Source organism: Oryctolagus cuniculus, chromosome 18 (genome assembly GCF_051225735.1).
Source record: "Oryctolagus cuniculus isolate XC-2025 breed Fujian yellow rabbit chromosome 18, ASM5122573v1, whole genome shotgun sequence".
Lineage (NCBI taxonomy): Eukaryota > Metazoa > Chordata > Mammalia > Lagomorpha > Leporidae > Oryctolagus > Oryctolagus cuniculus.
The window spans coordinates 63888086-63913905 of NC_142884.1; the positions used below are offsets into that span (position 1 = coordinate 63888086).

The following is a 25820-nucleotide window of genomic DNA, read 5'->3' on the forward strand; positions in this document are numbered from 1 at the left end:
GGATGTTTCTTGGGAGGCCTAAAAACAGGGAGACATTATAGTTAATAAACACTATATATAAGGATATAGATACAGATAAATTTTCTATGTAAGTTATATACATGAATTATATAGTATAATTATATACATGCATATAGAAAGATAAATTTACTCACAAACATATAAATTATATTCATTTCACAGTTGCTCTTTGGTATCCACAGGGGACTGGTTGTAAGAACACCCGTGCATAGCAAAATCTGGATTCTCAGTAGTGTGGTTATTTACATGTGACCAGCACACATCTTTCTGCATGCTTTCAATCATCTTGAAAATACTTATAGTGCCTGAGACAATGTAGATGTTGTGCAAATAGTACTTGGCTTTATTGTGTAGGGATTGGTGGCAAGAAACTGGAAGTCTGTACCTCTCCAGTACAGATGTAGTTTTTTAAGTATTTTTGAACCATGGTTCTGTGAATCCATGGGTGCAGAAGCCGTGACAGTGTATATGAGAAGTTTTACCAGAGATGAATGTAGGTGCGGTATCACATGCCCATACATGAATGTGATACGTGTGGTGCATGAACTCCACTGGAGGGCATGAAGAGTGACCCTCAGCCCCCACCAGTGCCACTGGACCTTGTCAGAGGGGTCATGTGGTTCCTCTGGAGTCCTCCACATAAAAACCTGTACGCACATCCTACGTCCGAACGGCCCCCTTTTATAAAGGTACTGTCCCCATTGTCATTTGGAAGGAGCAAGATTTTTCACAGCTGCAGCTCATGCCATGTTTGAAAGCAGTGTCAGCCACCCATTTCCCCCTTCTGTGAAAAGCTAACCCAGCCATTAAACAGTCGTGAGTTACCTTAAATCTAAGGTAAGCCTGCAAGCTCATTGATCAAGTTTGAGTGAAAAATCATCATTTCTAATGCAACAAAGTCAGGAGATTCCAGTCACTTAGTTTGCATATAAGGGGTATATACAGAAAATTCTATGTTAAAATATCCACGTACTTGAGAAGTCCCACTCCAGTTATCACATAGGCATATATATTAATATTAAGAGAAATATCTACTTGTTTACATCAAGGTACTTAACAAAATTATCCCTACTAGAAAGAATTACTGAAAAATCCCTGCATTTGTATTGTGGAAAAGCTAAATCTAGGAGGCCAGGTGGTGGTGGTGGTGATGATAGGAGGAAATATATGATATTTAGTTGACTAAAAAGAAGCCAGAAAATATCTTAGCTCCCTGTGTTCAGGGCAGAACTTTCTCCTGTTATTTCTGATAATAATTCTCTATCCATAGAGGGAAAAGGAGAGGAAGGGGGAAGGAGGAAGAGACACTGCAGGATGGACTAGCAGGGCACGTGAAAGAGCGGGTGCGCCGGGCATCAGGTGTTGAAGCACCAAACTGTGGTGTCTGTTAGCAAGAGATTTGGGCCAGACGTAAGAAATACCTTCGTTGCAGGCCAAATGACGGATCACTGGGGCAGACAGATCTGCTGGAGAAGAAATGATCATCTTTTACAAAAGTTACAGGCGGGAGTTTGAACAGTATTATAGTTTCCAGGAGCTCTGATTGTTGTGTGAGAGGAGAGCGTGTGTGTGTGTGTGTGTGTGTGTGCACGCGCATGTTGGCAGGGGCAGGGAGGGAATGTACGCGCCAGAGCACATCTCAGTACCTTCCATCCACAGGACCATTTCCTTGGTTGGCAAACCTTTGCACGTACATCACTCAACATCCGGGCTGCTCCACAGGCTTGCTCCTGTGTTTCTTCCCCGCTCTGTGTGCCGCTGCCAACATTAAATAGAGCTCCGGATTCATTGAGGCGTCCGCACGTTATTAGGACTGAATGGTGTCCTCCCAAGATTCCTAGGGTGAAATTCCAATCCCTGGGCCTCAGTATGTGACTGCATTTGGAGATAGGATCTTCCCGTACAGTGGGGTTTGTCAGGGCGGGCCCTACCCCAGGGTAGCTGTGTCCTCATGAGAGCAGGAGGTCCGGACCCAGATCTGTACGGATAGAAGACACAGGGAGGGGTGGCATCTGCCAGTGAAGGAGAAAGGCCTGGGGAGAATCCAACCCTGCCAACACCGTGAACTTGGCCTTCCAGCCACCAGACTGAGACATAACACATTTACATTTCTTGGTTAGGCCCCGCGGCAGGGGCGTGGGGGTGCGTCTTACCAGTCCTCTCCATTCTCCTTGCTGTTTTCTGGAGTGAGCTGTCTGTGTCCCTGTGTGACTTCTCTTTCCAGCTGTCTTTAAAGTACTGCCTACCTCTCTGGCATCGCAGTTGGTGTCTCTTCCCTCGGAACCAATATTTCCTTCCTGCTCAACCCAAGCCCCCATTTGTGAGGATTAGATCTGGGGTCCTGTTCAGTGCAGTTCCCAAGCCTCCAGTTCTGAGAAGGTTTCCAACTATACACATCAGTTCCATTTTTGTAGGCTTGCAGGTATTGTAGGGATGCTTTTGTGTTTGTGCAGTGCACTGCGGTTTACAGAGTAATTGTGCAGACCTAGTTTTGCATAATCATCACCGTGTCTCAACTCCGTGGATTTTCAACACACTGAGACCCAGAGGGGAAGCACCGTGAAGCCCCCTGCACAGCCAGGGGAAGGCTGAGGTGGGCTGTGCACCGAGGTGTGGCTCCACGTTGTCCCCGACTCCCGCTGCCCCTGGCCTGGGGTAGCTGCCGTAGAGTGTTGCTGACTTCTCCTTCCTTCTGGGGGCCTCCATCCGGACCTGTGTCTGGGAGTTTGTTCCCGATCATTGCTACGGCAGCCTGAGTGGGAGGCTGTGGGAAGGCGGGTTGTGGGGTGTGAGGAGCATCTGTTGATGGTGTGGTTGTTGAATGAACATCTCTCCAGATACAGCACACCTCTTGGCATCGAGTGTGGCAGAGTGACGTGCAGAAGTGACAGGGAGCTTGCGATGTCAATCTGCTCTTTTCCAATGAAGGTTAGGAAAGGGTATGCCTAAAAATAATATCGTGGGTTGACATTACATTAATTAGAATTATTATAACCTGTATTTGTATAGCATCTCCCTCTCTCCTCCCTCCCTCCCTCCCTCCCTCCCTCCCTCCCTCCCTCCCTCTCTCTCTCTCTCTCTCTCATAGTCATTTGTTAGCAGCAGGCCTTCTACTGCTGCTAAGTAGAAAATAAATTGCTTATCTCTTGGAAGAGAATTAACTCTTTCAGGGCACTGGGGTACCATTTAGTAAATTAGTAATCCTCTAAATGGCACTCTAGGTACATAAGATCCCCGACATGAACCTGGAAAATGAATGTGATACCAGTGCTTAAAAGAAACCAGGGCATGCCTAACAGAAATCAGACAGCTAGCTTAAAATACACACAGTATACTTAACTCTCTCCTCTAATAACTTTGTGTTCATTCTCACGGAAACTTGTGACTAACGATGGATCTCTGCTAAAAGCTGGCACTTCTGATCTTTTAATCTACTAATATGAGAGCAAGCCAGGAGAAGGGGCAGACGATAGGAAAGGCACAGTTTGGGGAGGGGGGCTGTGTACATGTGGGAACTGTAGCAATTTGTTCAGTTAAACGGATTTCGAAAGCCTGATGAATTTATTTCAACACCATTTGAAAAGCCAGACTTGATGGTTCCCTTAGGTCCTGGAAACGTTCATCTACTTCCAAAGTCCTGATCAGCCCCACGGATCCTCTTGCAAGCGTCACTGAGTAGGTAGGGGCAGCTACAGTGTCGGTCCACAGTAACTTCCCCCAACTTAAACATTCAACCTTCAGCCCGTCAGAAATGCAACTGAGGAAGCTGACACAAACTCAGAGCTGCCAGAGATTTTTCACGGCAGGTGTGAAGAAATGAGAATGGCTCATTGGCACTGAATCAGTCCATTTCTTTTTAAAAGTAGATCAACTGGGGTCTTTCACTCTTGTTTTCATTTTCTCTCTCCCACCTTTAGGATCTGATCTCCTCATCCCATTTACAATTTTTGGAGTTCGGCCATTGACTCGAGTGCTTCTTGGACGCGCCAGCTTGTTCAGGTGTTGCCACACTGAATTCTGATTGTAATCCAGTAACACATTATTGATTGTTGAGACTTTGGGTTTACGTGCAATGAGATAGAGTTTGGAAACTGGCGGTGTCTTATTGACGTTTTGATTTGCGCTTCTGGGAAACTCATTGGATGACTGTGTGGGTTGCTGCCAGGCAGTTGGGCAGCTGAGCGAACGCCCTTTGGTTGCTCCTTTGGGTTGTGTCTCCTTCCCATCAGCACACCCTCTCTTACACCCATGCACTTGTGGGCGATGCACTTGGCTACCGCCTCCCACTATTGTTCCTCCACCTAGCCGGCACCTCTTACCCTACATCTTTGGTTTTTCACCTCTCCCCTTCCTGCCCCACTGCGGTTAGCTGCCTGGGGTCTCTTTACACCATCGTCAGCTTCTCAAGTTGAATATGCCAGGTAAGCCGAATTTCAGCAATGCACACACCTCTGAGCTCCTCAAACTCCAAGGAACAGCCTGAAGGAGAAGAATCAGCAGGCTTCTAAAAAGGAATCCAAGCGGATCAGCAAAACGCCTGCAAAGGGGGAGGAAACGTGAGCAGACGCACACCTGTCATTTTCCAGGAAGCACCATGACTCGGGACAGCAACATCACTCACTGGGAAACTGTATCTTCAGTCTAGTTGTACGGTTGCAGATTGCTTTCTGTACCTCACACAGGGACTAAAATACCGTGGTATCCCGAAGTAGTCCGGTGGTCTCCGTTGTGCATGTACAGCATTTTGCCGTGAGTTGCGCTCTGGTGTGAGAAGAGGTGCACATAGCCTGGTTTCTGAATCTTGTCGCCATGATCCCTAAACATTCCCCACCTCGGGGTGAAGGTTAGCCACCGATCCACCCTGAGCTCCCAGGCAGCAGGAGGAAGGGAACCAAGCTAGCAGGAGAAGCAGAGCACTGGTTCCTCTCCCGGGCCTCTTTTCCTGTTCCGTGCTGCTGTCCATCATCCCGCATAGGTTGAACTGAGGAGCCCGCTCAGCAGTGCCCTTCTACTGACCGGCTCCTCGAACTTTCTAGCAAGTAACAGAGCTGATGGGTTTCCCACCCGCCCCGAGTGCTGACACCAGCCCCTCAGACGGTTTTCCAGGGAGAAGGATGGGCTGGAATCCATTAATTTCCTTCAGCTTGAGAGGAGGGCCACAACCCCAGCGCTTGTGTCCTGTGATGGTGTGAGATGGAGCTGCCACTCCCATCCAGATCTTCCCGGCACTCTGTCACTCACAGGTCAGCACCGTCCCCGGCAAACAGAGGACCGGCTTCTCTGCCCTGAACCTCGGTCACCTTCGCCGCTCGCCCTGGCTGCTGCCACTTCCTTTGCTGTGTTGTGACTCTGATCGCTGCTGTCACACTCTAGGCAGGTGGGACATTTCCATGAAGAGGGCGTTTGAGCTACAGAAGCTGGGTAATTAGCACACTTTTTTGTTTTCCCCTCAATTTTTCTAGAGGAAGCTGAAAACATGGAAAAGAGTCGGAGGTTCTCCACATTCTGACTTGACACAAATTGAGTCATAATAAGAAGTCATTAGCAGTGATGTTGATTATTATTTTTCTACTTTAAAACCTGAGGATGTGTCTTTTGAAACTCCTGAGTTTTGTGCAATGCGGAGGCACGTGTAGATGTGCCCATGGTTTGCATGCCGTATTTATTCTTTCTCCCACCAACACAGAACATGACAGATCCGCTAGAGCTCAAATACATCTGCGTGGCGATTCCTTTCATCTAGGTAGGTGCGTTCGGTGCGTTGTTTCGCTTCCTCCTCTTTTGTGATTTTTGTCACTCTGGTGCAAACGGCCAGGATGGCGTTCAAGCCACTGTGAGTTCATCATGATTTGGACTCTCCCAAGTGCGCCCTGTCAGCCTCCGTCCTCCTCCAGAGAACAGTCTTCACCAGGAAGGAACCTGTCTGTTTTCCCCTCCTTGTTCACCTGACTTGGTGGTGATGTCATGGAGCCTGCTCCACACTCTTTCATGATGACGTGGAGTGCGGGCGTGGGAGAGAGGGAGAAGCCGATGCACAGAATGGAGCCGGTGTGCTCCCAGCCTCCTCCGGCTTGGACCCGGACTGACAGGGCCTCTTTGGTCATTGCATAGGTCCAGGAAAGTCTCAGAACAAGCTGGCATTCCAATCATCCCCTGTTAGATCAGCCAACCCAAGAAAGCTAAGGAACAGTGTTTGGCACAGCTTCAGACGCCTGCACGCCGTATCAGAGCGCCTGGTTCAAGTCCCAGCTACTCTGTACTTCCAAACCAGCTTCCTGCTGATGCATGCTCTGGACGGCAGCAGGTGATGGCTCAAGTGCTTAGCTTCCTACCACCAGTGTGGGAGACCCAGACTGAGTTCTGGGCTCCACGCTTCAGCCTGGCCCAGCCTTGGTTGTTGAGTGTATTTTGGGAGTGAACCAGCCAATGGAAGATTTGTCTCTATCCATCTCTCTGCTTTTCAACAGAAAATGAAAATAAATTGCAAAATACTTATCTTTAAAAAGAAGCCAAACAAGAAATTGACCATTTCTGTCGTACAAGACTACTGCCCTTGTTTTTAGCTGTATTTGGTGCTCATTGATTTAAGAAAGTGATGTGAATTGGAGAAAGGCTGTAGAAGACTTTGCAAGGACCACTTTGATCTGCAAATGTTGAAAAATCAACACACATTAATGGTTAGTGAGGAAATTTTGCAAATATAGCACAACTAGGAAATACTGAAATCAGACTTCATATCAGTGAATATTTTCCCCTTGGAAATAGTTTTTTCAAGTAACACTTGGAAATAGAGCTGTTGAAAAAGATCAGTGATGACCAACACATTTATGAGGAAATTTTCACTATTTAGAGCAACATAAAAAACTCAGATTTCATGGAGAGAAATTCTTCTGCAGGAAAGAAAATGGTCTGATACAAAAATGCATACATTGATCCTGGGTCAAAATCTTCAAAATGCTTATTTACTGTGTTCTAGATGTAGCTCAGTAAAATGTTTAAAATGGAAAACAGTGGCACTGAAGGGCTACCGCTCAGCTTCCACCACTTTCCAGTGCTGGATAGAAAGGCACCCTTGCCCAAACCCCTTCTCTAACATTTCAACAATGCCTTTTGTGATTTGCAAGTTAAAGCCAGGTCCCAGAAGGGGGACTGGACAGCTCGTTCCTGCCTCTGCTGCTGGTTAGCCGTGTGTCCTTGAATGAGTCACTGCGTCTCTCTGGCCTGAGTTTCCTCCAAAATTAAGTGTCTTGTTCTTTTTTTTTTTAATTTTTTTTTTTCTTTTTGACAGGCAGAGTGGACAGTGAGAGAGACAGAGAGAAAGGTCTTCCTTTGCCACTGGGGCGTACCGCGCTGATCCGAAGGCAGGAGCCAGGTACTTCTCCTGGTCTCCCATGGGGTGCAGGGCCCAAGGACTTGGGCCATCCTCCACTGCCCTCCCGGGCCACAGCAGAGAGCTGGCCTGGAAGAGGGGCAACCGGGACAGAATCCGGCGCCCCGACCGAGACTAGAACCCGGTGTGCCGGCGCCGCAAGGTGGAGGATTAGCCTAGTGAGCCGTGGTGCCGGCCAAGTGTCTTGTTCTGGTAGGAGTTCTGGGGTCCTGATGCAGCAGAGGGTCCCCAGGGGCGGGTCAGGCTGCCCGGCGGGCTCCAGGCCTCCCCAGCCCATCGGGCCAGAGCCGGAGCGAGCTTCAGAAGAGCAAGACCACCGCGCATTACTCAGAAGGCGTCTGCGGAGGGAAGGAGGTGGCTTGGATGCCAGGAGAGTCCCCATCACTGGAGTGGGTCCTTTGGACCAACCTCGGGCTCTGTGAATCTGGAGACCCGTTTTCAGTGAAGTTGTGTCCCCTCCAGAGAGGTTGGGTAGCTGTGGTGTCCAGGGAGCAAGCCTTCCCCAGGCTTCAGCCAGGACGTCACTTGGCTTCTTGCTGGTGCCTTTGAAGGTGTCGGAGAACCCAGGGCAGCCAGCGGAGTGAGGGTGGTAGTAGCTGGTGGTAGCAGGATTGGCAGCACATGGCCCCTGCTTGCCAGGGTAGCAGAGGTGGTGGGTGGCCATCGCCCAGCGCTCTGGGCTGCAGAAGGACTCACCATCCTGCCGGGGACCTTCTGCAGGTGACAGTGCCCTGGTGCAAATGCAGGTACTAGAAGGGTGTCCACAAAGCCTGCAGCACCGGGAGGCTCCGGTCGGAGAGCTTTGACAGCCCAGAACAGCCAACGGGGAGGCACAGGGCTGATTCTCAGGATAACTGAAGTTATCTCCGTTCTCACCCCGAGATTTGCCCTTCAGGGATCACTTGACAGTGCCTGGGCACATTTGTGGTTGTCACAACTCTAAACGGAGAAGTGCTGCTGCCTTCTGATGGGTGGAGGACACAAGTACTACCATTCGTAGGACGACCCTGCAACAAAAAATAATTCATCTGATCCAGAATAGCCCAGGTTCTGAGGCTCAGAAACCCAGCTTTCCTTTGGTTGGCCCAGCCCTTCCTGCAGGAGCACCTGAGAACATGGAGACCCCATCTGAGTCTGCCAGAGCTGCTGTCGTGGCAGGTGGCCAACTCGTTCAGCACTGCTGAGGGTGCTTTTCTTCTCTCTCTTTTTTTTTTTTTTTTTTTTTTTTTGACAGGCAGAGTGGACAGTGAGAGAGACAGAGACAGAGAGAAAGGTCTTCCTTTGTTGTTGGTTCACCCTCCAGTGGCCACTGCGGCCGGCGCACCGCGCTGACCCGAAGCCAGGAGCCAGGTGCTTCTCCTGGTCTCCCATGGGGTGCAGGGCCCAAGCACTTGGGCCATCCTCCACTGCACTCCCGGGCCACAGCAGAGAGCTGGCCTGGAAGAGGGGCAACCGGGACAGAATCTGGCACTTCAACTGGCACTAGAATCCGGTGTGCCGGCGCCGTAGGCAGAGGATTAGCCCAGTGAGCCGCAGCGCCGGCCCGAGGGTGCTTTTCTGACTATCCCGCATAAACGACTGCCAGGTATCAAGTCCTGCGTTCTGAGCATCTCAGAGGTGTTCACTCATTCCTCCAACCCACACCTCTAGGGCGTGTGTGTGATTCCTGCAGACTGTTCAGACTGTCGTGCTGGCAGTGGACCTGAAAGTGCCTGCCAAGCTGCTTGCCTGGCCAATTTGAGCGGTCACCTCAGTCGGAAGGTCTGTCCAGGGCGACTGTTGAAGTCCCTGACCTCTGTCACCTCTACTCCTGCCCAGCCCCCGCACGGCAATCTGAGATGAGTCCCCATGACTTTCTGGCTACCTCCAAGTACACGGTGTTGTTTTCTGCCAAAAAGAAAGAAATTATAAAACCACAGATAAATCGACACAGCTCAAGGTCAAGTGGGCAGAAGAATCATTGGTGACTCCAGATCTCTATTACAATGAGGTCGTTAGGTCCCTTAGGTCTGTCTTTCCTCAGTTATTCAAACAGACACAGACTGGTTTTAAATGACTCGGATAATTGGGGCAGGGTAGCCCCGACAGGGCTCCCTATGATTTCAGCAGGTGCACTTCGTCCGGTGGACTAATTAGTCCCCAGCCTGTGGCTCGGTGGCACTGGCTTCTGGGAGGAAGGCCTCCCGGTCACCTTTCATCTCCGTGGATTGTCTTGTGTTTACCGAGGGTGCCGGGAGTGGAACGGGAGAGGTGTAGCTCATTCAGTCTGTTGCAGCGCATGCCTCCAATATGATGATGAGAAGACAGGGGACTCTGCATTTTGTCAACTTGCAAGTGCGAGATCGATGAGCAAATAGATGGGCCTCCCTGTACTCTGAATTAAAGTGTGTGTGTTGGCGGCTTATTGACAGTTGATAACTACTGACCACTGGTCCTGAGAGAGTCACAGAGGTCTGGTGGAGGCAGCTCACAGCCACAAAGGACGCCGCCTGCTCCCCTCCCAGAAGGGAGGTGCAGGTCAATAGCAGAGCCACCTGTAGGGTCTGAAGGCTTTCCCGGCCTCTCTGCCTCTGCCTGTGCCATGGTAGCACCTCAGTATGACCTCGTGCCTGCCCAACTTGGGCCCCGGCAGCTGCCTGGGTGGCCATGCAGCATGGGAAGGAGGCCCTGGGCCAGGGCAGAGCCTGAGTCGCCAGCACAGGCCAGCTCTTGCCCTGTGACCTCCAAGAAGTCGTGCCACACAGGGGCCTGGCAGTGGCTGTCTTTACAGCCCCTCCAGGCGTGTGCTTCTCTGTGCATATGCAAAGCACTCTTGACAAAGCACAAGTTTAATTAAAAGCCTCTCAGAGTGCACCTCTCCAGCTGGGGTGGGCCTGATCAAATGGATTTGCAAGCATACAAACGATAGGCCTCATTCCCAGGGAATGTCGTCTGCTCTGCCTCTCCCGGAGCTTTGCTCCGGTGGGGAAAAGGGGCGGCGGGCATGTGTTTGTGATGCGGGATCCATTGTCTACCTGCAAGATGCAAATCATATTCAAATTTGGTGCCAGTGTACAGGCTGCTTGCACATACCCCACAGCAACCCTGGAGCAAGTGACTAATGGGAACATGTGTTCTTTCTATTTTTATAAGGCCGCCAGCACGAGGGGATGCAGGGCTGGGCTTGTGGGGTTTGAAATCTCTCTTTGCCGGGGACGTGCTGCTGTCTGCAGTGACGGTAATGCCCAGTGGCAGCTGCACGGCAGCGGGCCCTGACCTGCCTGGATGCTCCGTTGCACAGAGGACCTCCAACCGAGTAAATGGCCCGGCCTGTCCTTTGCATCCGGCGGGTAGAGGAACCGGGGGACATTGTAGGGCTCTCTGGAAGGCGGCAGGGCCCCCAGCCTCTCCAGCCCGGGGCTTGGCCAGGTGTCAGTCTCTGCAGGCCCCCGTCCCCCCGGGAACTGGAGGAGCGATGATTGGCAGCATCAGTATCCCCGTGGTCCGTGCAGAGCCTCTCATAGCCCCCGGTGGCCTGAGGTGGTTCTGTCCAGGCCCATCCTGGTGTCCACCACCGCCCTGGCCCCTGTTCCCACTGTTCATGTAGTGAAGGCATGCACGTTCCCCTAACTGCTTCCATGTGCACCCGGTGCAGGGAGCAGGAATCACATGGCAGAGGAGGAACTTCTGTGTGCGAGACACAGTCTTCTGTTGTGAGAGTGACAGGTGTAAGGATCCTGAACTGCTAGGGTGCGGAGGGATCGGAGCCGTGGGCTTCACCTCCGACGCTCAGTTGTCTTCTCAATAGAGAAGGAGGTGCTTTGGGCTCTGGGCCACTCACCTCTTGGTGAAACAGTTTGCATCTCATCTTTTATAAAACGTGTTTATTCATTCAAAAGGCAGATTTACAGAGAGACAAGGAGAGACAGAGAGAAAGAGAGATCTTCCATCTGCTGGTTCACTCCCTAGATATCCACATTGACCAGAGCTGGGCTGAGCCAAAGCCAGGAACCAGGAGCTTCATCCCGGTGGCAGGGGCCCAAACACTTGGGCATCTTCTGCTGCTTTTCCCAGGCCATTAGCATGGAGCTGGATTGAAAGTCAAGCAGGCAGAACAGAAACCAGTGCCCATGTGGGATGCTGATGTTGTAGGTGACGGCCTAACCAGCCACACCACAATGCTGGCCCCAATCGATTTGTTTATATTGTGTATTTCTATTTCCAGTTTATACAGTGTGCTCACTGTTGTGTGCTCACCCCAGTCAACTAGTAGGAGTTACATACACTGCTATGAGGAGGTCCCTGAGGCTGAGTCCAGGACCTGTGAGGGGGCTGTGGTACCCAGGCACGGGGCTGGGGAATCCCAGACATCATAGCATTTGCCACTCCTAGTGTCACGTTTTATTTATGTAGTTGATATGGAGAGAAAAGAAAGGCCTCTAAGATTTTGAGATGTTTAAAGCCCATCAAACTCTGCCTTCTTGCTTTTAGGTCAGACTTTTCATGCCCACCTGTGCAGCGCTGCCTCGCTGTTCTGAAGGGGGACGTCACCAGGGCAGCTCTCTGTCTCCCACAGCCACCTGCATTCAGGATGCCAGCAGCTGCTTTCACAAACCAAACCCCAGCCTCCCCCCTGCAGAGCAAGGAGGATCTTGGGGGTCCCAGATTAACACCCTGAGTTCTGGCTGTGTCTCCCACAGGCAGGCTCTTCTCCCTTGAGCCTCTTAGGGGACCCCAGCTTGTCACGTCAAGGCCATTAGCTACCTCCTTATGCTTGGCTGTAGGGGTTCGCAGAGGTCGGGTGCTTAATACCTTTCAAGTGGCGTCATGCAAGTGCATCCTTTTGAGCAAACTTCTAGGATTTTCCTTCTAAAGGAAGTAAATCTTGGAAACTGTGTATAAAAAATTTCATTACATCATTATTCTAAATAACAGAGGAAAATCGGGGCTAAGTAAATGTCCAACTGTAGATAGCTGGATTTATATAAATAATGAAACATTCATGAAATATTTATGTCCTGTAACTTTTTGTCTCAGGAAACATTTTTTTTTTTAAAAAAAGACCTATTCCCATGAAAATTAAGATGATTTGCTTTTATAAGCACCCCTACAAACTACCCTAGTATCTATAAAGGAAAAGTGATACGAATTTTTTGTTAATGTCTACTCAAAAATGCAAATTGCATCATGCAAACTAAAAGTAGGTATTTGGCCTTCTTTATCAGGAAAATTGCTTAAAGTTTCCATTTCCCTTTGCTCATTTAGAGGTAGACAAAATCCATGCCAACGTCCATCAAGTACTAAAGCAGCCATAATCAGGACCCACTAAACTGACCCATTGAGACCCCACCGTGTGCCAGGCAAGTGCTGGGCACCAGAAATACAAAGGGAATTAGGTCACTGTCCTTTGTGTTGAGGGGCTTTTCGGATCAGGGAGACAGAGAAACAAAAACAGCTGGGAGTACCCCCTGAGCCTTTGCCAGTACCTGCCTGTGTCACAGCACCCTGCCACAAAGGCGCTGTGGCTCCATTTCAGAGGTGGGGACAGTGAGGCCTCGCAGGCCCCACGTGGCAGACCGACTTTTACATGGTTTGTGGTTAACTGGAGTTCGAATTGTGCTGGGCATCCTGGTCTGCCCGGCCAGCCCAAGCCGAGGCAGGGACGGTGATGGCGGCTAGGCGTGGAGTTTTGCAGCAGGCGAATCTGCAGCCTCCCACTAACCACACAGACGGAGAAGGCAGAGCCAGGACCGGGGTGCCAAGGCCAAGGATGCTGGGTTTATCCAGGGAGCTGCGGGAGTTCACGGCGTAAGTGAGAGAAGCGGGCAGAGTGGGCCATGAGCTGATGTGTCCTATTTGGCCTCCTACTCCTAATTCATTATCAACCTTTAAAATCTGGTGATTGCAACTTTTGTCTTTCCAAACCTTATTTCTAAGTGGCATCCTCAGAAGAGGTGAGCAACTGCTGTCTCCTTGGAGGCGGGGGGCGGTGGGCTCCCCACTTGGCCTCATTCCGCCGGGGTTTGCTTCAGACCCTCTGTCCCCTCCTGCCTCGGAGAAGCTGCCGCGGGAGTGGGGAGGTGGGAAGAGTTGTCGGATGTGCAGCCTGATGACTGACGGCGGGCGAGAGAGGAAGGAGGGCCTTGTCCAAGTGGAAGGGGGGCCTGCGAGCCAGGCTGAGGGGTTTTTCTGTAGGTGGAGGAATCAGCTGGGTGTTTCATCGGCCAGGGGGTGGCCTGTCCATGTGTCCTTCACAGCCGTACCTCAGGGGGCCCTGGGCGGGGTGGGTGGGAGCAGACAAGGCTGCAAGCATGGGGCGAGGACCTGGCGTCGAAGACCAGGTGGGTGGTTACCGTCTTCAGATCCTTGCAGAAGGGCCGGGAACCTTTCTGGAATTGGAGTGTGCAGATTCGAGGCCTGAGCTGGCAGCAGCCTGGTGAGCTGAAATGAAGAGCATGATGGGTGATAAGGTTGAGGACGTGAAAGGATCCACACTCACTCCATCCGTCTGTGGGTTTCTCAGAGGGGAGACGGCACCAGATGGAGCCAGAAGTGGGCATGCCCCCGCATCAGCTCCACTGACTGCCCTTGGCTGCTGGAGAGATCCCTCTGCCCCCAACCCGTGCCTCTGGCTGACCTGGGCCGTCCTTGCTGGCTGCCGGGGGCCAGTGAGTTCCTAATGGAAGGGGAGCGCTCGCTGCTGGGGGGTGGCGGGAGGGCATCGCAGCATTCAGCCCGCCAGGAAGCAGCACGGGGCAGCGTTTTCTCTGGCTGTAATAAGATTGTCAGAGCCCCTTCCTGGCCTGAGCCGCGCAGAGCCTGGTGACGGCTGCCAGAAGGGCGTGCTCACTCTTCTTAATTAGCGCTAATGCAGGCGACGCTGTTTTCTCGGCCTGACCGAGGGGAATAGCAATTAATATGGGAGGAGAGACAGACGGGAGGGTTCAAGGCCGGCATGTGTGCCCCCGACCCTGGGGTCACTGGGGAAGGGGACCTGGAAGACAATAGCCCGGCTCCCGCAGGGCTGGACAAAGGCCGGCTCCAGTTCTCAAACCTCAGCCACTGTGGCCTTCCGTTCATAAGAAATTCAGTCCTTCCACTTCCGGAAAAGACACTGGCTCAGGGGACCAGGCCAAATAAAGTGTGTGTGCATCTACAGCTAGGAGTGTGTGTGTGTGTGTGTTGGATAATTTTGCTCTCCAACGTCTTGCTGAATCCACAAAGCCTGGGTCCATGCCTTCATTCCCCACCCTGGGCAGAGGCTCCTGTTACTACTGCAGGGCCTAGATTTGTGTTGCCAGCAAGCAGAGTGCAACTGCCCCAGGCTTGTTTGACCTAAGGCTTGCACCGTGGCCTGCAGCTAGGAGCTTAGAGCTGAGTACAACCTTTAGCCGGCTGGGAGGTGGCCATCCAATTTGGAGCAGGTTAGCTGGAGTCCAGGTGACGCTGTGTGCAGCCAGTGGGCAGGGACTGCAGCCAGAGTCAGTGACAGCTCCTCCTCCCGGACGATCCTATCGGGAAGGGGCAGTGAGAGCCCTGGGGCTGATGACAAGTGGGACCCAGGCGGCCGCCTCACTCAGCCTGGTGACCTGACCACTCGCCAGTGGCAGGTGAACGCTCAGCACCACCAAGGAGCAGGAACGCGATGGACATTCAGCACCTCTTCCTTGTTTTGATGCCGATCTTCCCGGGGATGAATTTTGTTCTTCTCGGTCTTGCCCTCGACTTTCCTTCGGCTTGTTCTTTCCTCTCTCTTTTTGGCTTTAATTAAATATCGCCACCTAACTCTCGCAGGTCAGCAGCAATGTCACAAGCATCCGCCATGAATCATGGCCGAGCTGACATTTTTAAAATGGCATCGTCGGGGCAGCGAGTGCAGGCCAGACACCCAGGCACAATGGCTGGACCCCGTAAATTACACTAAGAGTCTAATCAGAATAATCAACGTGCTGACATCTTTATGCACGTGGGCAGAGCTCGGGGGAGGGGAGGGCTGCCGTGGGTGTCTCTGGGACTTTTGCCGGCAGCTTTCTGAGGTTTCGGAGGGGACGTCCAAGGTGCATAGTGGTAGAGGACTTTGTCACCTCCTTCCTCACATGGACGTTTGTGACAAAGACAGATCATAGTGGATGCCTGTCTGTTGGTTCAGGTGCATACCCATAGTGGTGCATCTCTTCATGACCAGTGTATGAGGAGCCTTGAAAAAATACACAGAAAATTGTCACTATATAAAAATCCTGCATGGATTTCAAATTATGTTCAATGAGGCTTTGAGTTCCCCCATCTGTCTCCCTCTGTCTCTGTCACACACACCCTAGAGGACCTGATGGACAGCCATTCTAGGGTGTTCCTGGCTACAGAACCAACACCGAAACACTTTTACTTTAAGAATGGATTTTAGAACTCTGACCCTGATTCTTTGCTGCCCCCCGTTAAGGTGATTCTGAGGCCACACAGGAGAGCCACCATCTGACCTGGGCCGTCCCTCATCGGCTCACTCCCATTTAGATCTCGGCTGTTTCCTTTCCTCCTGCTTTCTGTCTCCTGCACGTCCCCATCTGAGTTTACAGACAACAAACAAGCAGGCAGGCAGACATGCCCTCCCGCATCCCATGGAAGGTCAGGGCTGTGCCTGGTCGTCCGTGTGCAGGAAGAGCACCTCCACGTGATTAATTGTCCCCACGAGGCAGAGGCGCAGAGAGCCCATTTGTTAGCAGCAGCTCCAACCAGCACGGCCAGGCTGCCCAGGCCTGGAGCAGCCAGTGCACCCGTGCTGGGACCAGCCAGTTAGCACCCACCGAGGTGTGGCCAGCAAGAGCCGGGGGGTGATGGGCAGGCTGGACTGCAGCAGTGGGTGGATGGGAAACAAAAGGAAGAAAAGTGGCACTGGAGGCGCACACTTGACAGATGAGACAAAGGAACATTTTTTTTTAAGGTTAGGAAGTAGATTCTGTTTTGCTTTCATTATTTCTCATCCGTTGAGCACCTACTGTGTGCCAGGCATGGTATGACATGGTTCCTCAACGAGGGTTGGGTTTTGCCCTTGTTCCTGCGAGGACCTCAAGAGAAAGACGTGGCTGAGATTTACGCGTTGCTTCTTCAGGTGGGGGAACTGAGCCAGCGTCTCTGAGATTCCCCAGGGCCTTGGCTAATGCTGACTCCTCTTCCTGAAAGTTCCTTTGGTTCAGCCACACACAGGAGGGGCCCACGGGGCTGCCCTGTCTGCCACGACCTTCAGCCCTTCTGTCCTGAACATGGGAACAGCCCTAAAGCCCATTGCCTGCTGGACAAGCCAATGTCTGGTACGCATTTCAGCCTTTCTGCCCACCAGCCAGAGGGGCTCAGGCAATTGCTCTACCTCTTGGAGCCTTAGTGTTTTCACCTAGAAAATGTGTTCCATGCCCTTAGAAATACGGACATCTATTGTGATCACATGACTTAGGATGTCATACCTGATGTAGATTAAGCAGATTGGCACGTTGCTTTCTGTGTCAAGTCCATGTGTGTTTATCTATAAATGTTCTGTCTGGGGACCCTTGAGTGGCTCCTGCATAACGATGCCTCTTGAGCCACCTTTCTGAGCAGGGTGTTGATGCAGAGGCACAGATACCCCCGGTGCGGTTCTCAGGCCTTCTTCCCATCACCAGTGCCTTCCCAGCCTTTGTTGCAGTGGGGGTCCTACAGGCAAGCATTCGCTCAATAACAGCTTGCTGCTAATGACCAGTGGAAAGCACCATGCTAAGTTCTATGAGCAGGACAGGCGGGGAAGGAGGCAGAAGAGCATTTCAAGGGCATTGAAACAAGACCGGGAAAAGGGCGTGGAGTGGCGAGATACACTCCTGCTGGAGGCCTCGGGCCCCCTTTAGGAGACCCTCTCCCCCGTATGGATGTTCCAGTTAGAAAGTCCAGCCCAGGGAACAATTATGGGAAAGGGAAGTTCTTACAGATTACCATAAATGTTTTTGCTAAAGGTAAAGAGATGGTTGACTTCTAGGCCAATAGTGCATACTAGTTCTTGCTTCACAAATGAGCTGGTTTGCAGAGTTTTTGGGCACAGCAAGGAGCAATCCTATAATTCCATGCGTGCAGGTGTTGACTGCCCAAATTGCCTGCTTATGGGCACACTTGTGGGAAGCAGGTGAAGAATGCGGTGCAAGCTACCACAAGCCGCCCCACCACCAGCAGGTAGTGATGGCTCCTGTTTATGGAACACTTGGTTAATGTTATTCAGTTTATAAGACAGTGCTACAGGGTGGCTGTTATGACCTCTGTTTTACAGATAAGGCAATTGACAGGCTAAACGTGACTAAGTGAGTGGCTGGTAAGGGGTCTGAAGCTTCTCTTGTGGCTTGGATGATTTTATGGTGGGAGTGGTAAAAGTCTGCTTGCAGCTGACATAGATAATAAGGAAGAGCTGTCTGTCACCCAACAGCAAGCTTAGGGGTAAGGTGGGCTCTGCGACTGGCACATTAAGTGTGCATTGATGTCATCCAGGACTGGACTGGTTTCCACCTCTCCCGGGTAAGGCTGTCCTTGGTGGGTCAGCCTGCCTTTGTGCCGGGTCCCCTCAGGGTTACGGTATGGACAGACATTCCAGGTGCAACACGGAGACCCAGTGGCATCAAAGGGGAATAGAGACATCTGGGTCCAGCATTGTGGGCAGCAGGTTAGCCTGTGACACTGGCATCCCGTATGAGCACTGATTCAAGTCATGGCTGCTCTGCTTCCTGTCCAGCCCCCTGCTAATGCACCCTGGGAAGGTAGCAGAAGATGGCTCGAGTGCTTGGACTCCTGCCACATATGGGAAACCCAGATGGATTCCAGGCTCCTGACTTCTGCCTGGCCCAGCCCTGGCTTTTGTAGGCATTTGGGAAGTGAACCAACAGTTGGAAGAACTGTCTCCTGTGTCTCTCCCCTCTTTCTGTTGCTCTGTCTTTAAATAAACAAATATTTTAGGAAGAAGAAACACCTATTTGTACTGTGTCTCGATAGCAGTTTTTCCCAGAAGCCCTCAGCAGCCTTGGAGTCCCAGACCAGACCTGTACCAGTCGCAGTCGCACAGGTTATCGAGGCTGTACAGGTTAGTGCCCAGCACAGGTGTGCATGATAACGTGACCAGGGCAAATCAGAAAGAAGAAGGGGGCCTGGAGGGCGGGGAGGCAGGAAACGCCATCGGCCCAGCCTGGAGTCCAGTGCTCCCTGGTAGCAAAGGAGGAAAAGTCCATGTTCTCTATAAAATTCTCTCTCTCCAGTACTCAGTGAAGTTGCAGGAGTTCTGAATTTTTGTCCTGTTGGGTAGCAGAGGGACATATTATCAGCCGTTGTCCTGAGATTCATATATTGAAGTCTAATCCCCACGACCTCAGACTGGGCCAGTAGTTGGAGAGGGCCTTAGAGAGAGACCTACGTTAGGAAGGTGGGCCCTAATGCAGCCTGAATGGTGACCTTGTGAGAAGAGATGTGAAGACGCCAACACACGCAGAGCCACCTGCACGCCAAAGAGCGAGGACTCAGAGAAACCTTGGCCTCCGGCCTGCAGCTCTGTGAAGAAATCATTCCCTGTTGGCTCAGCCGTCCTGGCTAACGAACGGGAACAGCGACAGCTTTACAGTTTCCCTTTGGAGCCACAATGTTCACTGGAGACGGGGAATGAGGGAGAAGGGAGAGGGAGTTAGGCGGGCGGCTGCCGCAGTCAGGAGGGAGGAGGGAGCACCAGGGAGTGTCGGAGAGGAACCGTGCTCTGGACTTGGGATTCCTGAGGCAGAGTTCAGACCGGATCCCAGGTGCCTGCAGAGCTCCCGATGCCTCAGCCCACTGGGCAGTGGAAGGGGGAGGTTGCTTTGAGCAGAAAGGTGGTTTTGATGTGGGGAAAGGTCTCTTTCTTCCTTGTTAACTGCGACATAGATAATCCATGCATCTGTGTGTGCCAGTCACCATACCTGGGCAGTGAAAGGGGTGGATGAGTTGGCCCCTGACTTCAGGAAGTTGTTTATTCAAAGACAAGAGGCCCTGTGCGCCTGTGTGCTAGGAGAGAGAGGGAAGCATCACACATTGATTGGCCGTCTGCACCCCCATGGTCTGTGTAGGATGTGTGGCCATCCTTGAGGTTTGTGAAGACCGATGGCCCTGTCCTAGCGTGGAAGAGAGGGAACAACTTGTAGAGTTGACATCACACAGGGAAGCAAGCAGACATAAACTCCCTAAAATATTTTATTCCTGTGAGTGGTCTTGGATTTCCTCAGTGGAGATGAAGTGATACTTGGATTTGGAGTAGAAATTGGCAGAGAGCAAGATCTTCCAGAAGACAACCTGTGCTGCTTGTCTGACCCCGAGCACGGCTCGGGAACTGTGCCTGCCTGGCCGATGAGGAAATCCCAACCAGGTGGCAGGTGGTGCTGTGTGTCCGTGGTTCTGGAATCTTGCAGGGCTCGCTGGGGAGCTTACAGAGTAGCTCCAGTTGGAGGACCCTGGGTGGTTTCTTTTGTGTCTCTTCTGAAGTTCTGTGAGTTCACTCAGTGTAGGTCAAGGCAAAACATTGCCCCACAAGGAGGACTCAGTCCTGCCCAGCTCACCCATGCCCTACTCCGGACTGCAGCCTGGGAGAGATGGAAGCCTGGTAGCTCATGTGTTCGTGAGCCTGTGCTACCCAGAGGCCCAACCCCAGTGCAGGCCCTGTGTGCGCCACGAAGGGGGTTGCTGGTATAGCTCTTCACAGCTGACTGATCAGGTTCTCCTACTTAGAATTTCTTGGCTTTTTTTTCTGTTGATTTTTATCAGCATAAAATGTTTTACAGTTACTTTTGTGCATTTATCAATATGACAAGAATGTTTAGATGATGCCTGTAAGTGAAATATGTGTGTATCCTAAAGATATTTATGTAATTTAGCAAAATTATCTTACAGGTTTGTTCAAAAGAATCTGCTCAGTTCATGTCTTGCTAACATTGCAAAATGTTTCCCTAATCGTACCCTAATGTGGGGATGAGCACATGTTATTTAAACACACCAAATTTGTCAGCATATAAATAGTGGTGAAGATACCTCTTACACAATAAATTATGATCACTATGTTAAAACACCAATTTCTAGAGAAAATTGATTTAAGAAAAGTAGCTAATCACACTGTCCTGTGAAAGCAGCATTTTTTTCCCCAGTATTGTTTAATTTTCAAGCTAAGAGATTTGGACTGTTATCTTATTTTGTGTTCCATTATTTTTTTTCCATTCATTTGCTGAACAATCATCTTCTAAAACATCCCACTTCTGCCTTAGTATCAACTGGCGTGTTACCAAAAAGATGTAAATGATGTAATTGAATTAGTTTAATTAGGTAAATTAACAGTTAAGCATATCACACACAAGCTTGCTCTGTTTATACTACGTTATGGAGATAATGCAGTACAGAAGCGGACTGGGCATGACCAAAATTCCAATGCAGTGAGCCACATTAGCTGGCAGAGGGAAAGAAATACAAAGATAACAGTTGCTGGAATTAAATTGGGGTAAATAATTTATGTGCCCGATTCATTCTGTAATTTGAATCGTAGACAACCAGTTGATCATCAACAAATGCTTGAAAACGTTCCTGCTGAGCAGAAGTGTGAAGGTGCAGTGCTCCTGATCTTCCTAGAATCATAGCCTCAGGAGAATCCCAACATTCCTGGGTAATTCAGACAAATTGAGGCAACCCAAGCCAGGCTGGTTCGCCAAAACTCTGAACTTGAGCAGAAAAAAATGAGCCATGGTTTAATTGCTTGCAAGCAACTGCCATTAATGCAAACAAAGCGGGTTTCTAGACCCTGGCACGAGAGACATTCCTTGTTGTGGGAGTAAGGACCCCGTGCTGTGCCTTGTAAGAGGATTGACAGCAACCCAGGTCTGTACCAGGTAGGTGCCAGTGCTTCCTCCTTCCAGTGGGGACAACCAAAACATCTCTAGCTCTTGCCAGGTGTCCCCTGGCAGGGGGCCAAAATCCCCCTGGCTGAGAACCAGGGAACTAAACAGTATCCAGTGGAGGTCTTCAGGAATCCTGCTAGAGTGAATTATTCCCAGTGAATTTTGACATTCGTAGCACTTACATAAAATGTCACGTAGAATTTGAAAAAATTAGTTATTAGCCCAAAGTGTTTGCAGCATTGTCCTGCTCTCTTGTTCATTCGCTCATTCATTCATCTGCCCACTCGCAAGGCAAACAGGTAGTTGGTACTGACATAAAGAATATCAATGCCTCGTGGGCAAAGCCTTGGCAGACATGGTAAATGCTGGCAGAAGTAGGGAGACTGGGGTGGTTACACGCCTTTACAAGACAGCCCCAGGCTGGGTGACTGGCTTTTAGCTCTGTATGGTTTGATACTAGCCTAGAAATGAGCCCAGAGGCCACCACCAAGGCTCCAAAGACTGTGGCTAAGACATTTAGTTGAACTAATGGCGTTGTGAGAACGTGCAAAGCTAAAAGCCAGGGGCTGTCATCTGCGGTCACTGCCGACTTTTCCGGAGAGCGGCAGTATCAAAGTCACACCCACACAAGTTAAATCCTGCCCTTGCAACTTGCCAACTGGGTCACCTAGACACAGTGCAAATCTCCAAGCCCCATGTGCTTGTCTGTAACGAAGAGTTACCTCATTGCAAATGTTAAGTGAGACAGTCTGTATAAAGCATTTGGCCATAATATCTACCCTATAAAAGTCAGCCAATGATGATTAGCTCTTCTTTCCTCCGTTAGCCAGCCTGTGTCCCACAGACATCTTTCTCATAGAGCGTGCGCTGGGAAGTGTACTTTATGAGGTCTGCGTTCCCAGACATCTGGGTTGCATTGCTGAGCAGCCCTGAAGTTGTCCAAACCCTTTGCCACTGGATTCTGTTTACTGAAGCTGAGTGTTTAAATCCCTTAAATTGGTAACGTCAGTTTGACGTCCATGTTAATCTTCCAGGAGATTGTAGGATCTGGAACCTGGCGTTGGCTTTTTTCTACCACATCCACGGATCTGGAGCCAAACGTCACCATCACTGCCACGAGAATCAGGGAGAACGTGGAAAAGTACCCCTTGGCAGAAATGACCATTTTCTATACAAAGGAATGTCAGTGTTTTGCCAAGCAAGTTCCTGGCAGCGTATCTTGGATGCTGGTATTTTCATTTTGCTGGAAAACAGTGACAACCAAACAGCAGGAAGGGAGACCTGTTTTGCATTTGGAAATACCAGCAAAACCGCACTCCCACCCCTTCTGCAAATTTATCACTGACGTTCGCCGAGCTTTGTGTATATGATGGAATGCAGGCCGGAGCTGTTTTCTCTGGGATCCTGACGTGTCTCTTTCTCTCACACACACTTGGCAGTGACGTGTCTGTCAACAAAGAGGACATTTTCAAGAGCACATTTCATTGACAGAAACATATCCCCACCAAGTAGTAAACACCCCAGACAGTGGTGCCTTTTCCTGCGCACTTCCGCCTGGACACCACTTCTCGGCCTTTCCTGTCACGGTGGGACTCCCCGTTCCTGGTGGTCAGGCCAGCAAAGCCTCTGTGCGTGCGGCCTGAGGAGTGGCCGCCTCCCACCCAGCCTGCCCTCCAGACTGACAGCATCGTGTTCCTTAGCCGCCAGCTGCGGCTGATGAGGACGCTGGAATCTTCTGTAATCCCTTCCACACCCAGGGGCTGACTCTCAGAAGTTTACTTCACTTGTGTGTGTTATGGCGATGATATCGTGCAAGTTCAGTTGAACTCAAGAAGGAAATGGCAAGTTTCAGGCCATCCTGTAGGATTCGGAAGGTTCTGGAAGGAATCGTCAGCTTCCGGGCTGCATGTCGATCCTGTTACCCACCCCCACTCCTTCCCCTGCCTCCTGCAGCCATAGCCTTTCCTTTCTTTTTTAACCACTTTGGAAATATATTAGTCATCAGAAAAGTTATAAAAATAGTTCGTAGAGTTTTCCACAGACTTTCCCCCTAGCTCCTCTTAATGAGGACATCTTAGACCAGCCATAATGTAATTATCAAAATTGTGCAATTGATTTACTCGGTTAATGAGTAGGTAGTGGTGAAGAAACTACAAACTTAACTTGGATGTCGCCAGTCACATCCTTCTGTCCCAGGATCCAAGCCAGCGTCTTGTGTCGACCCCAGCTGTCACGCGCCCTTGGTTTCTTCCCATCTGTGACCATCCTTTGGTCTTCCTGTGCCTTTCGTGACCTTGACTCTAGGAAGGGACCAGTGTTCACTGTCCAGGATGTCCTCCTTCAAGCTGGGTCCGATGTGTTTTCGTGAGTAGATGGAGCCTAGGCGCTGGGGGCAGGAGCATCACCAGAGCCCTCCCCAGCGTGTCACCCTAGTGGCTGTGGGGTGTTAAGAAGGAGTCTGCTGGGTCACCGCCATAGCGCTGCTCTTTCTCCCTTGTCCTTGATAAGGATGCTGAGGGAGATGCTTGGGGACCATGCTGATGCCCTCTCTGCTCAGACTTGATTCTGCTGAGGTTGACAGCCCTGGCAACACAGGTCTCATCTCCGGCAGGTGCTACTGGGCATCTTCAGAGCACTTTCCCATTGCCCTTTTGTCCTGGGAACTATGGGACTCCCACCACCTTGGGCCTCCCTCTCAGCAGAATTTGGAACCTCTTCCTATGGCATAGCCCCATAGTCTGGTCTCTAAAAGAGCATTCTATAGATCATTTCAAAAGTGTAAAAAAAAATCAAGAGGAGAAAAAAAGACAAAGAAATAAAAGAGTGGCTCATTGGATTGTGACCCAGTCTCTCCTTCTTTAAGCTTCTATTTTCTCTTCCTAAAATTCCTTCAAGGCCCTTCCATGTCTAAACCTCTGTGATTGACAGGAGGTTGACGTGTGACAGAATCTGCAGCCAGTGTCGGCAAACCGTCCCAGAGTGGGTCCAAGGAATGAGCACAGGACAGCCACAATGGAGACAGGGGAAGCAGGCGGGAAGCAGTGGCCTGGGAATCTGTTACAAGCCCCGTGATGCTGAGACTGGTGGTACTTTCTTCCTGGAGAAATACAGGGGGCAGCACCGCTAGGCTTGGGAGGAGGCAGCCCTGCTTGGGACGAGGGCTTTCATCTCTGCCTGGCCCTTGAAAGAGATGACTCGGTGCTTTTCTCCCAGCTCAGCGCATCCATCGTGTGTCTGTCTCATTACTTTGCATCAGGCTTAATACCCATTTAAGGCTTAATGGCTGCGGAATTACACTGCGTGTAACGTATCGTTGTTAATGGGAGAGTTGAAAAGCTGAAGTTTCACTTTTATCCTCCATCTAAAACTCACACAACATCAGGCAGAAAGGCTAAAACTTCTCTGGGTAAGTTAAGTCTGTTTCTACCGATATGCGACACAGAGCCGGTTTTTACTTTTGGTTTAAATATCCAAGGAGAAGTCTTGCCTGTTTTACCAGATAATTTTAGAGCAGCAGGCATCATTTTCTTTCCTATTTGTAAGTATTGATTTATTTGGAAGGTTAGGTACAGAATGAGAAGGGGGGGGGAGGGAGGGAGGGAGAGAGAGAGAGAGAGAGAGAGAGAGAATGAATGAATATCATTCATCTACTGGTTCACTCCCCAAATGGCTGCAGTGAAACCAGCAGCCAGGATCTCCCATGTGGGTTCAGGGTCCCAAGCACTTCGGCCACCTTCCACTGCTTTCCCAGACACATCAGCAGTTAGCTGGATTGGCAGTTGAGCCACCATGACTCGAACCTGCGCTCATATGAGATGCCTGCATCGCAGGAGGCAGCTTAACCTGCTGTACCACAACACCAGCCCCAGGCATCATTTTCAAAACAAGACTGAGAGAAACATTTGTGATGATAAAGGGGAGGGTGTGCGGCCCCGCCATAGTTCACGGTGATTGCTGCAAGGGGCCGGACATCCGGGACCGGACCCTGGGGAAGGATTTGTCTGTTCACGAGGACACTGGCAGGGACAGAGGAAGCCACAGTGAGCCCCCACCTCACCTGGGCTCACACGGCACTCTTAGACTGCTTTTCTAGTCTCAGGCCTGCAATCTCCCAGGGGAAACTACTGCTGTAGGATCCTAGCTCTTACTTACCTTTTTTTAAAAATACAGAGCTTTTGAAATTTTGCTATAGTATCATTACTTTTTCCTATTTCCTAAAAATGTAACTGGAAAATCACTGGGAAAGTGAAGACAGAAGGAGGAGTAGCCTCCTTGTCTTAGGTTACAACAAAGATTCCGTGTTGTGGGTTGAACTCTGAATTTAGTTCTTCCAGATAATTCTCTCTCACCCAGCGCTGTGTCACTGATCCCACCACAGTGCCTCGCATGTAGTGGGTGCTCCGCAGGCCCCTGGTGCATGAATCGGGGGTTGGTGATGGAAATGGTCTCTGGGTGGGTGGCGTCCTTAGTTAGGGTCTCTGTCAGTTGTCTCTGAGTTGTTGATGGGAGGTGGGAGGCGATCATACAGGCATAAC

At 50.6% G+C, this 25820-nt stretch overlaps 1 long non-coding RNA gene across 3 annotated transcripts in view; it reads left to right on the plus strand.

Moving 5' to 3' along the window:
• Window positions 1-25820, plus strand: part of LOC138846800 (uncharacterized) — a 773267-nt gene that overhangs the window by 563463 nt on the left and 183984 nt on the right. Inside the window, exon 7 of one of the 3 annotated variants that reach the window (XR_016225366.1) lies at window positions 3939-4365. The exons of 1 other annotated variant lie outside the window; for it this stretch is intronic. This is a non-coding gene — a long non-coding RNA (uncharacterized LOC138846800). Of the gene's footprint in view, window positions 1-3938; window positions 4366-25820 lie in introns of those variants that run through there. One more of the 3 variants, XR_016225369.1, reaches the window with a different exon arrangement.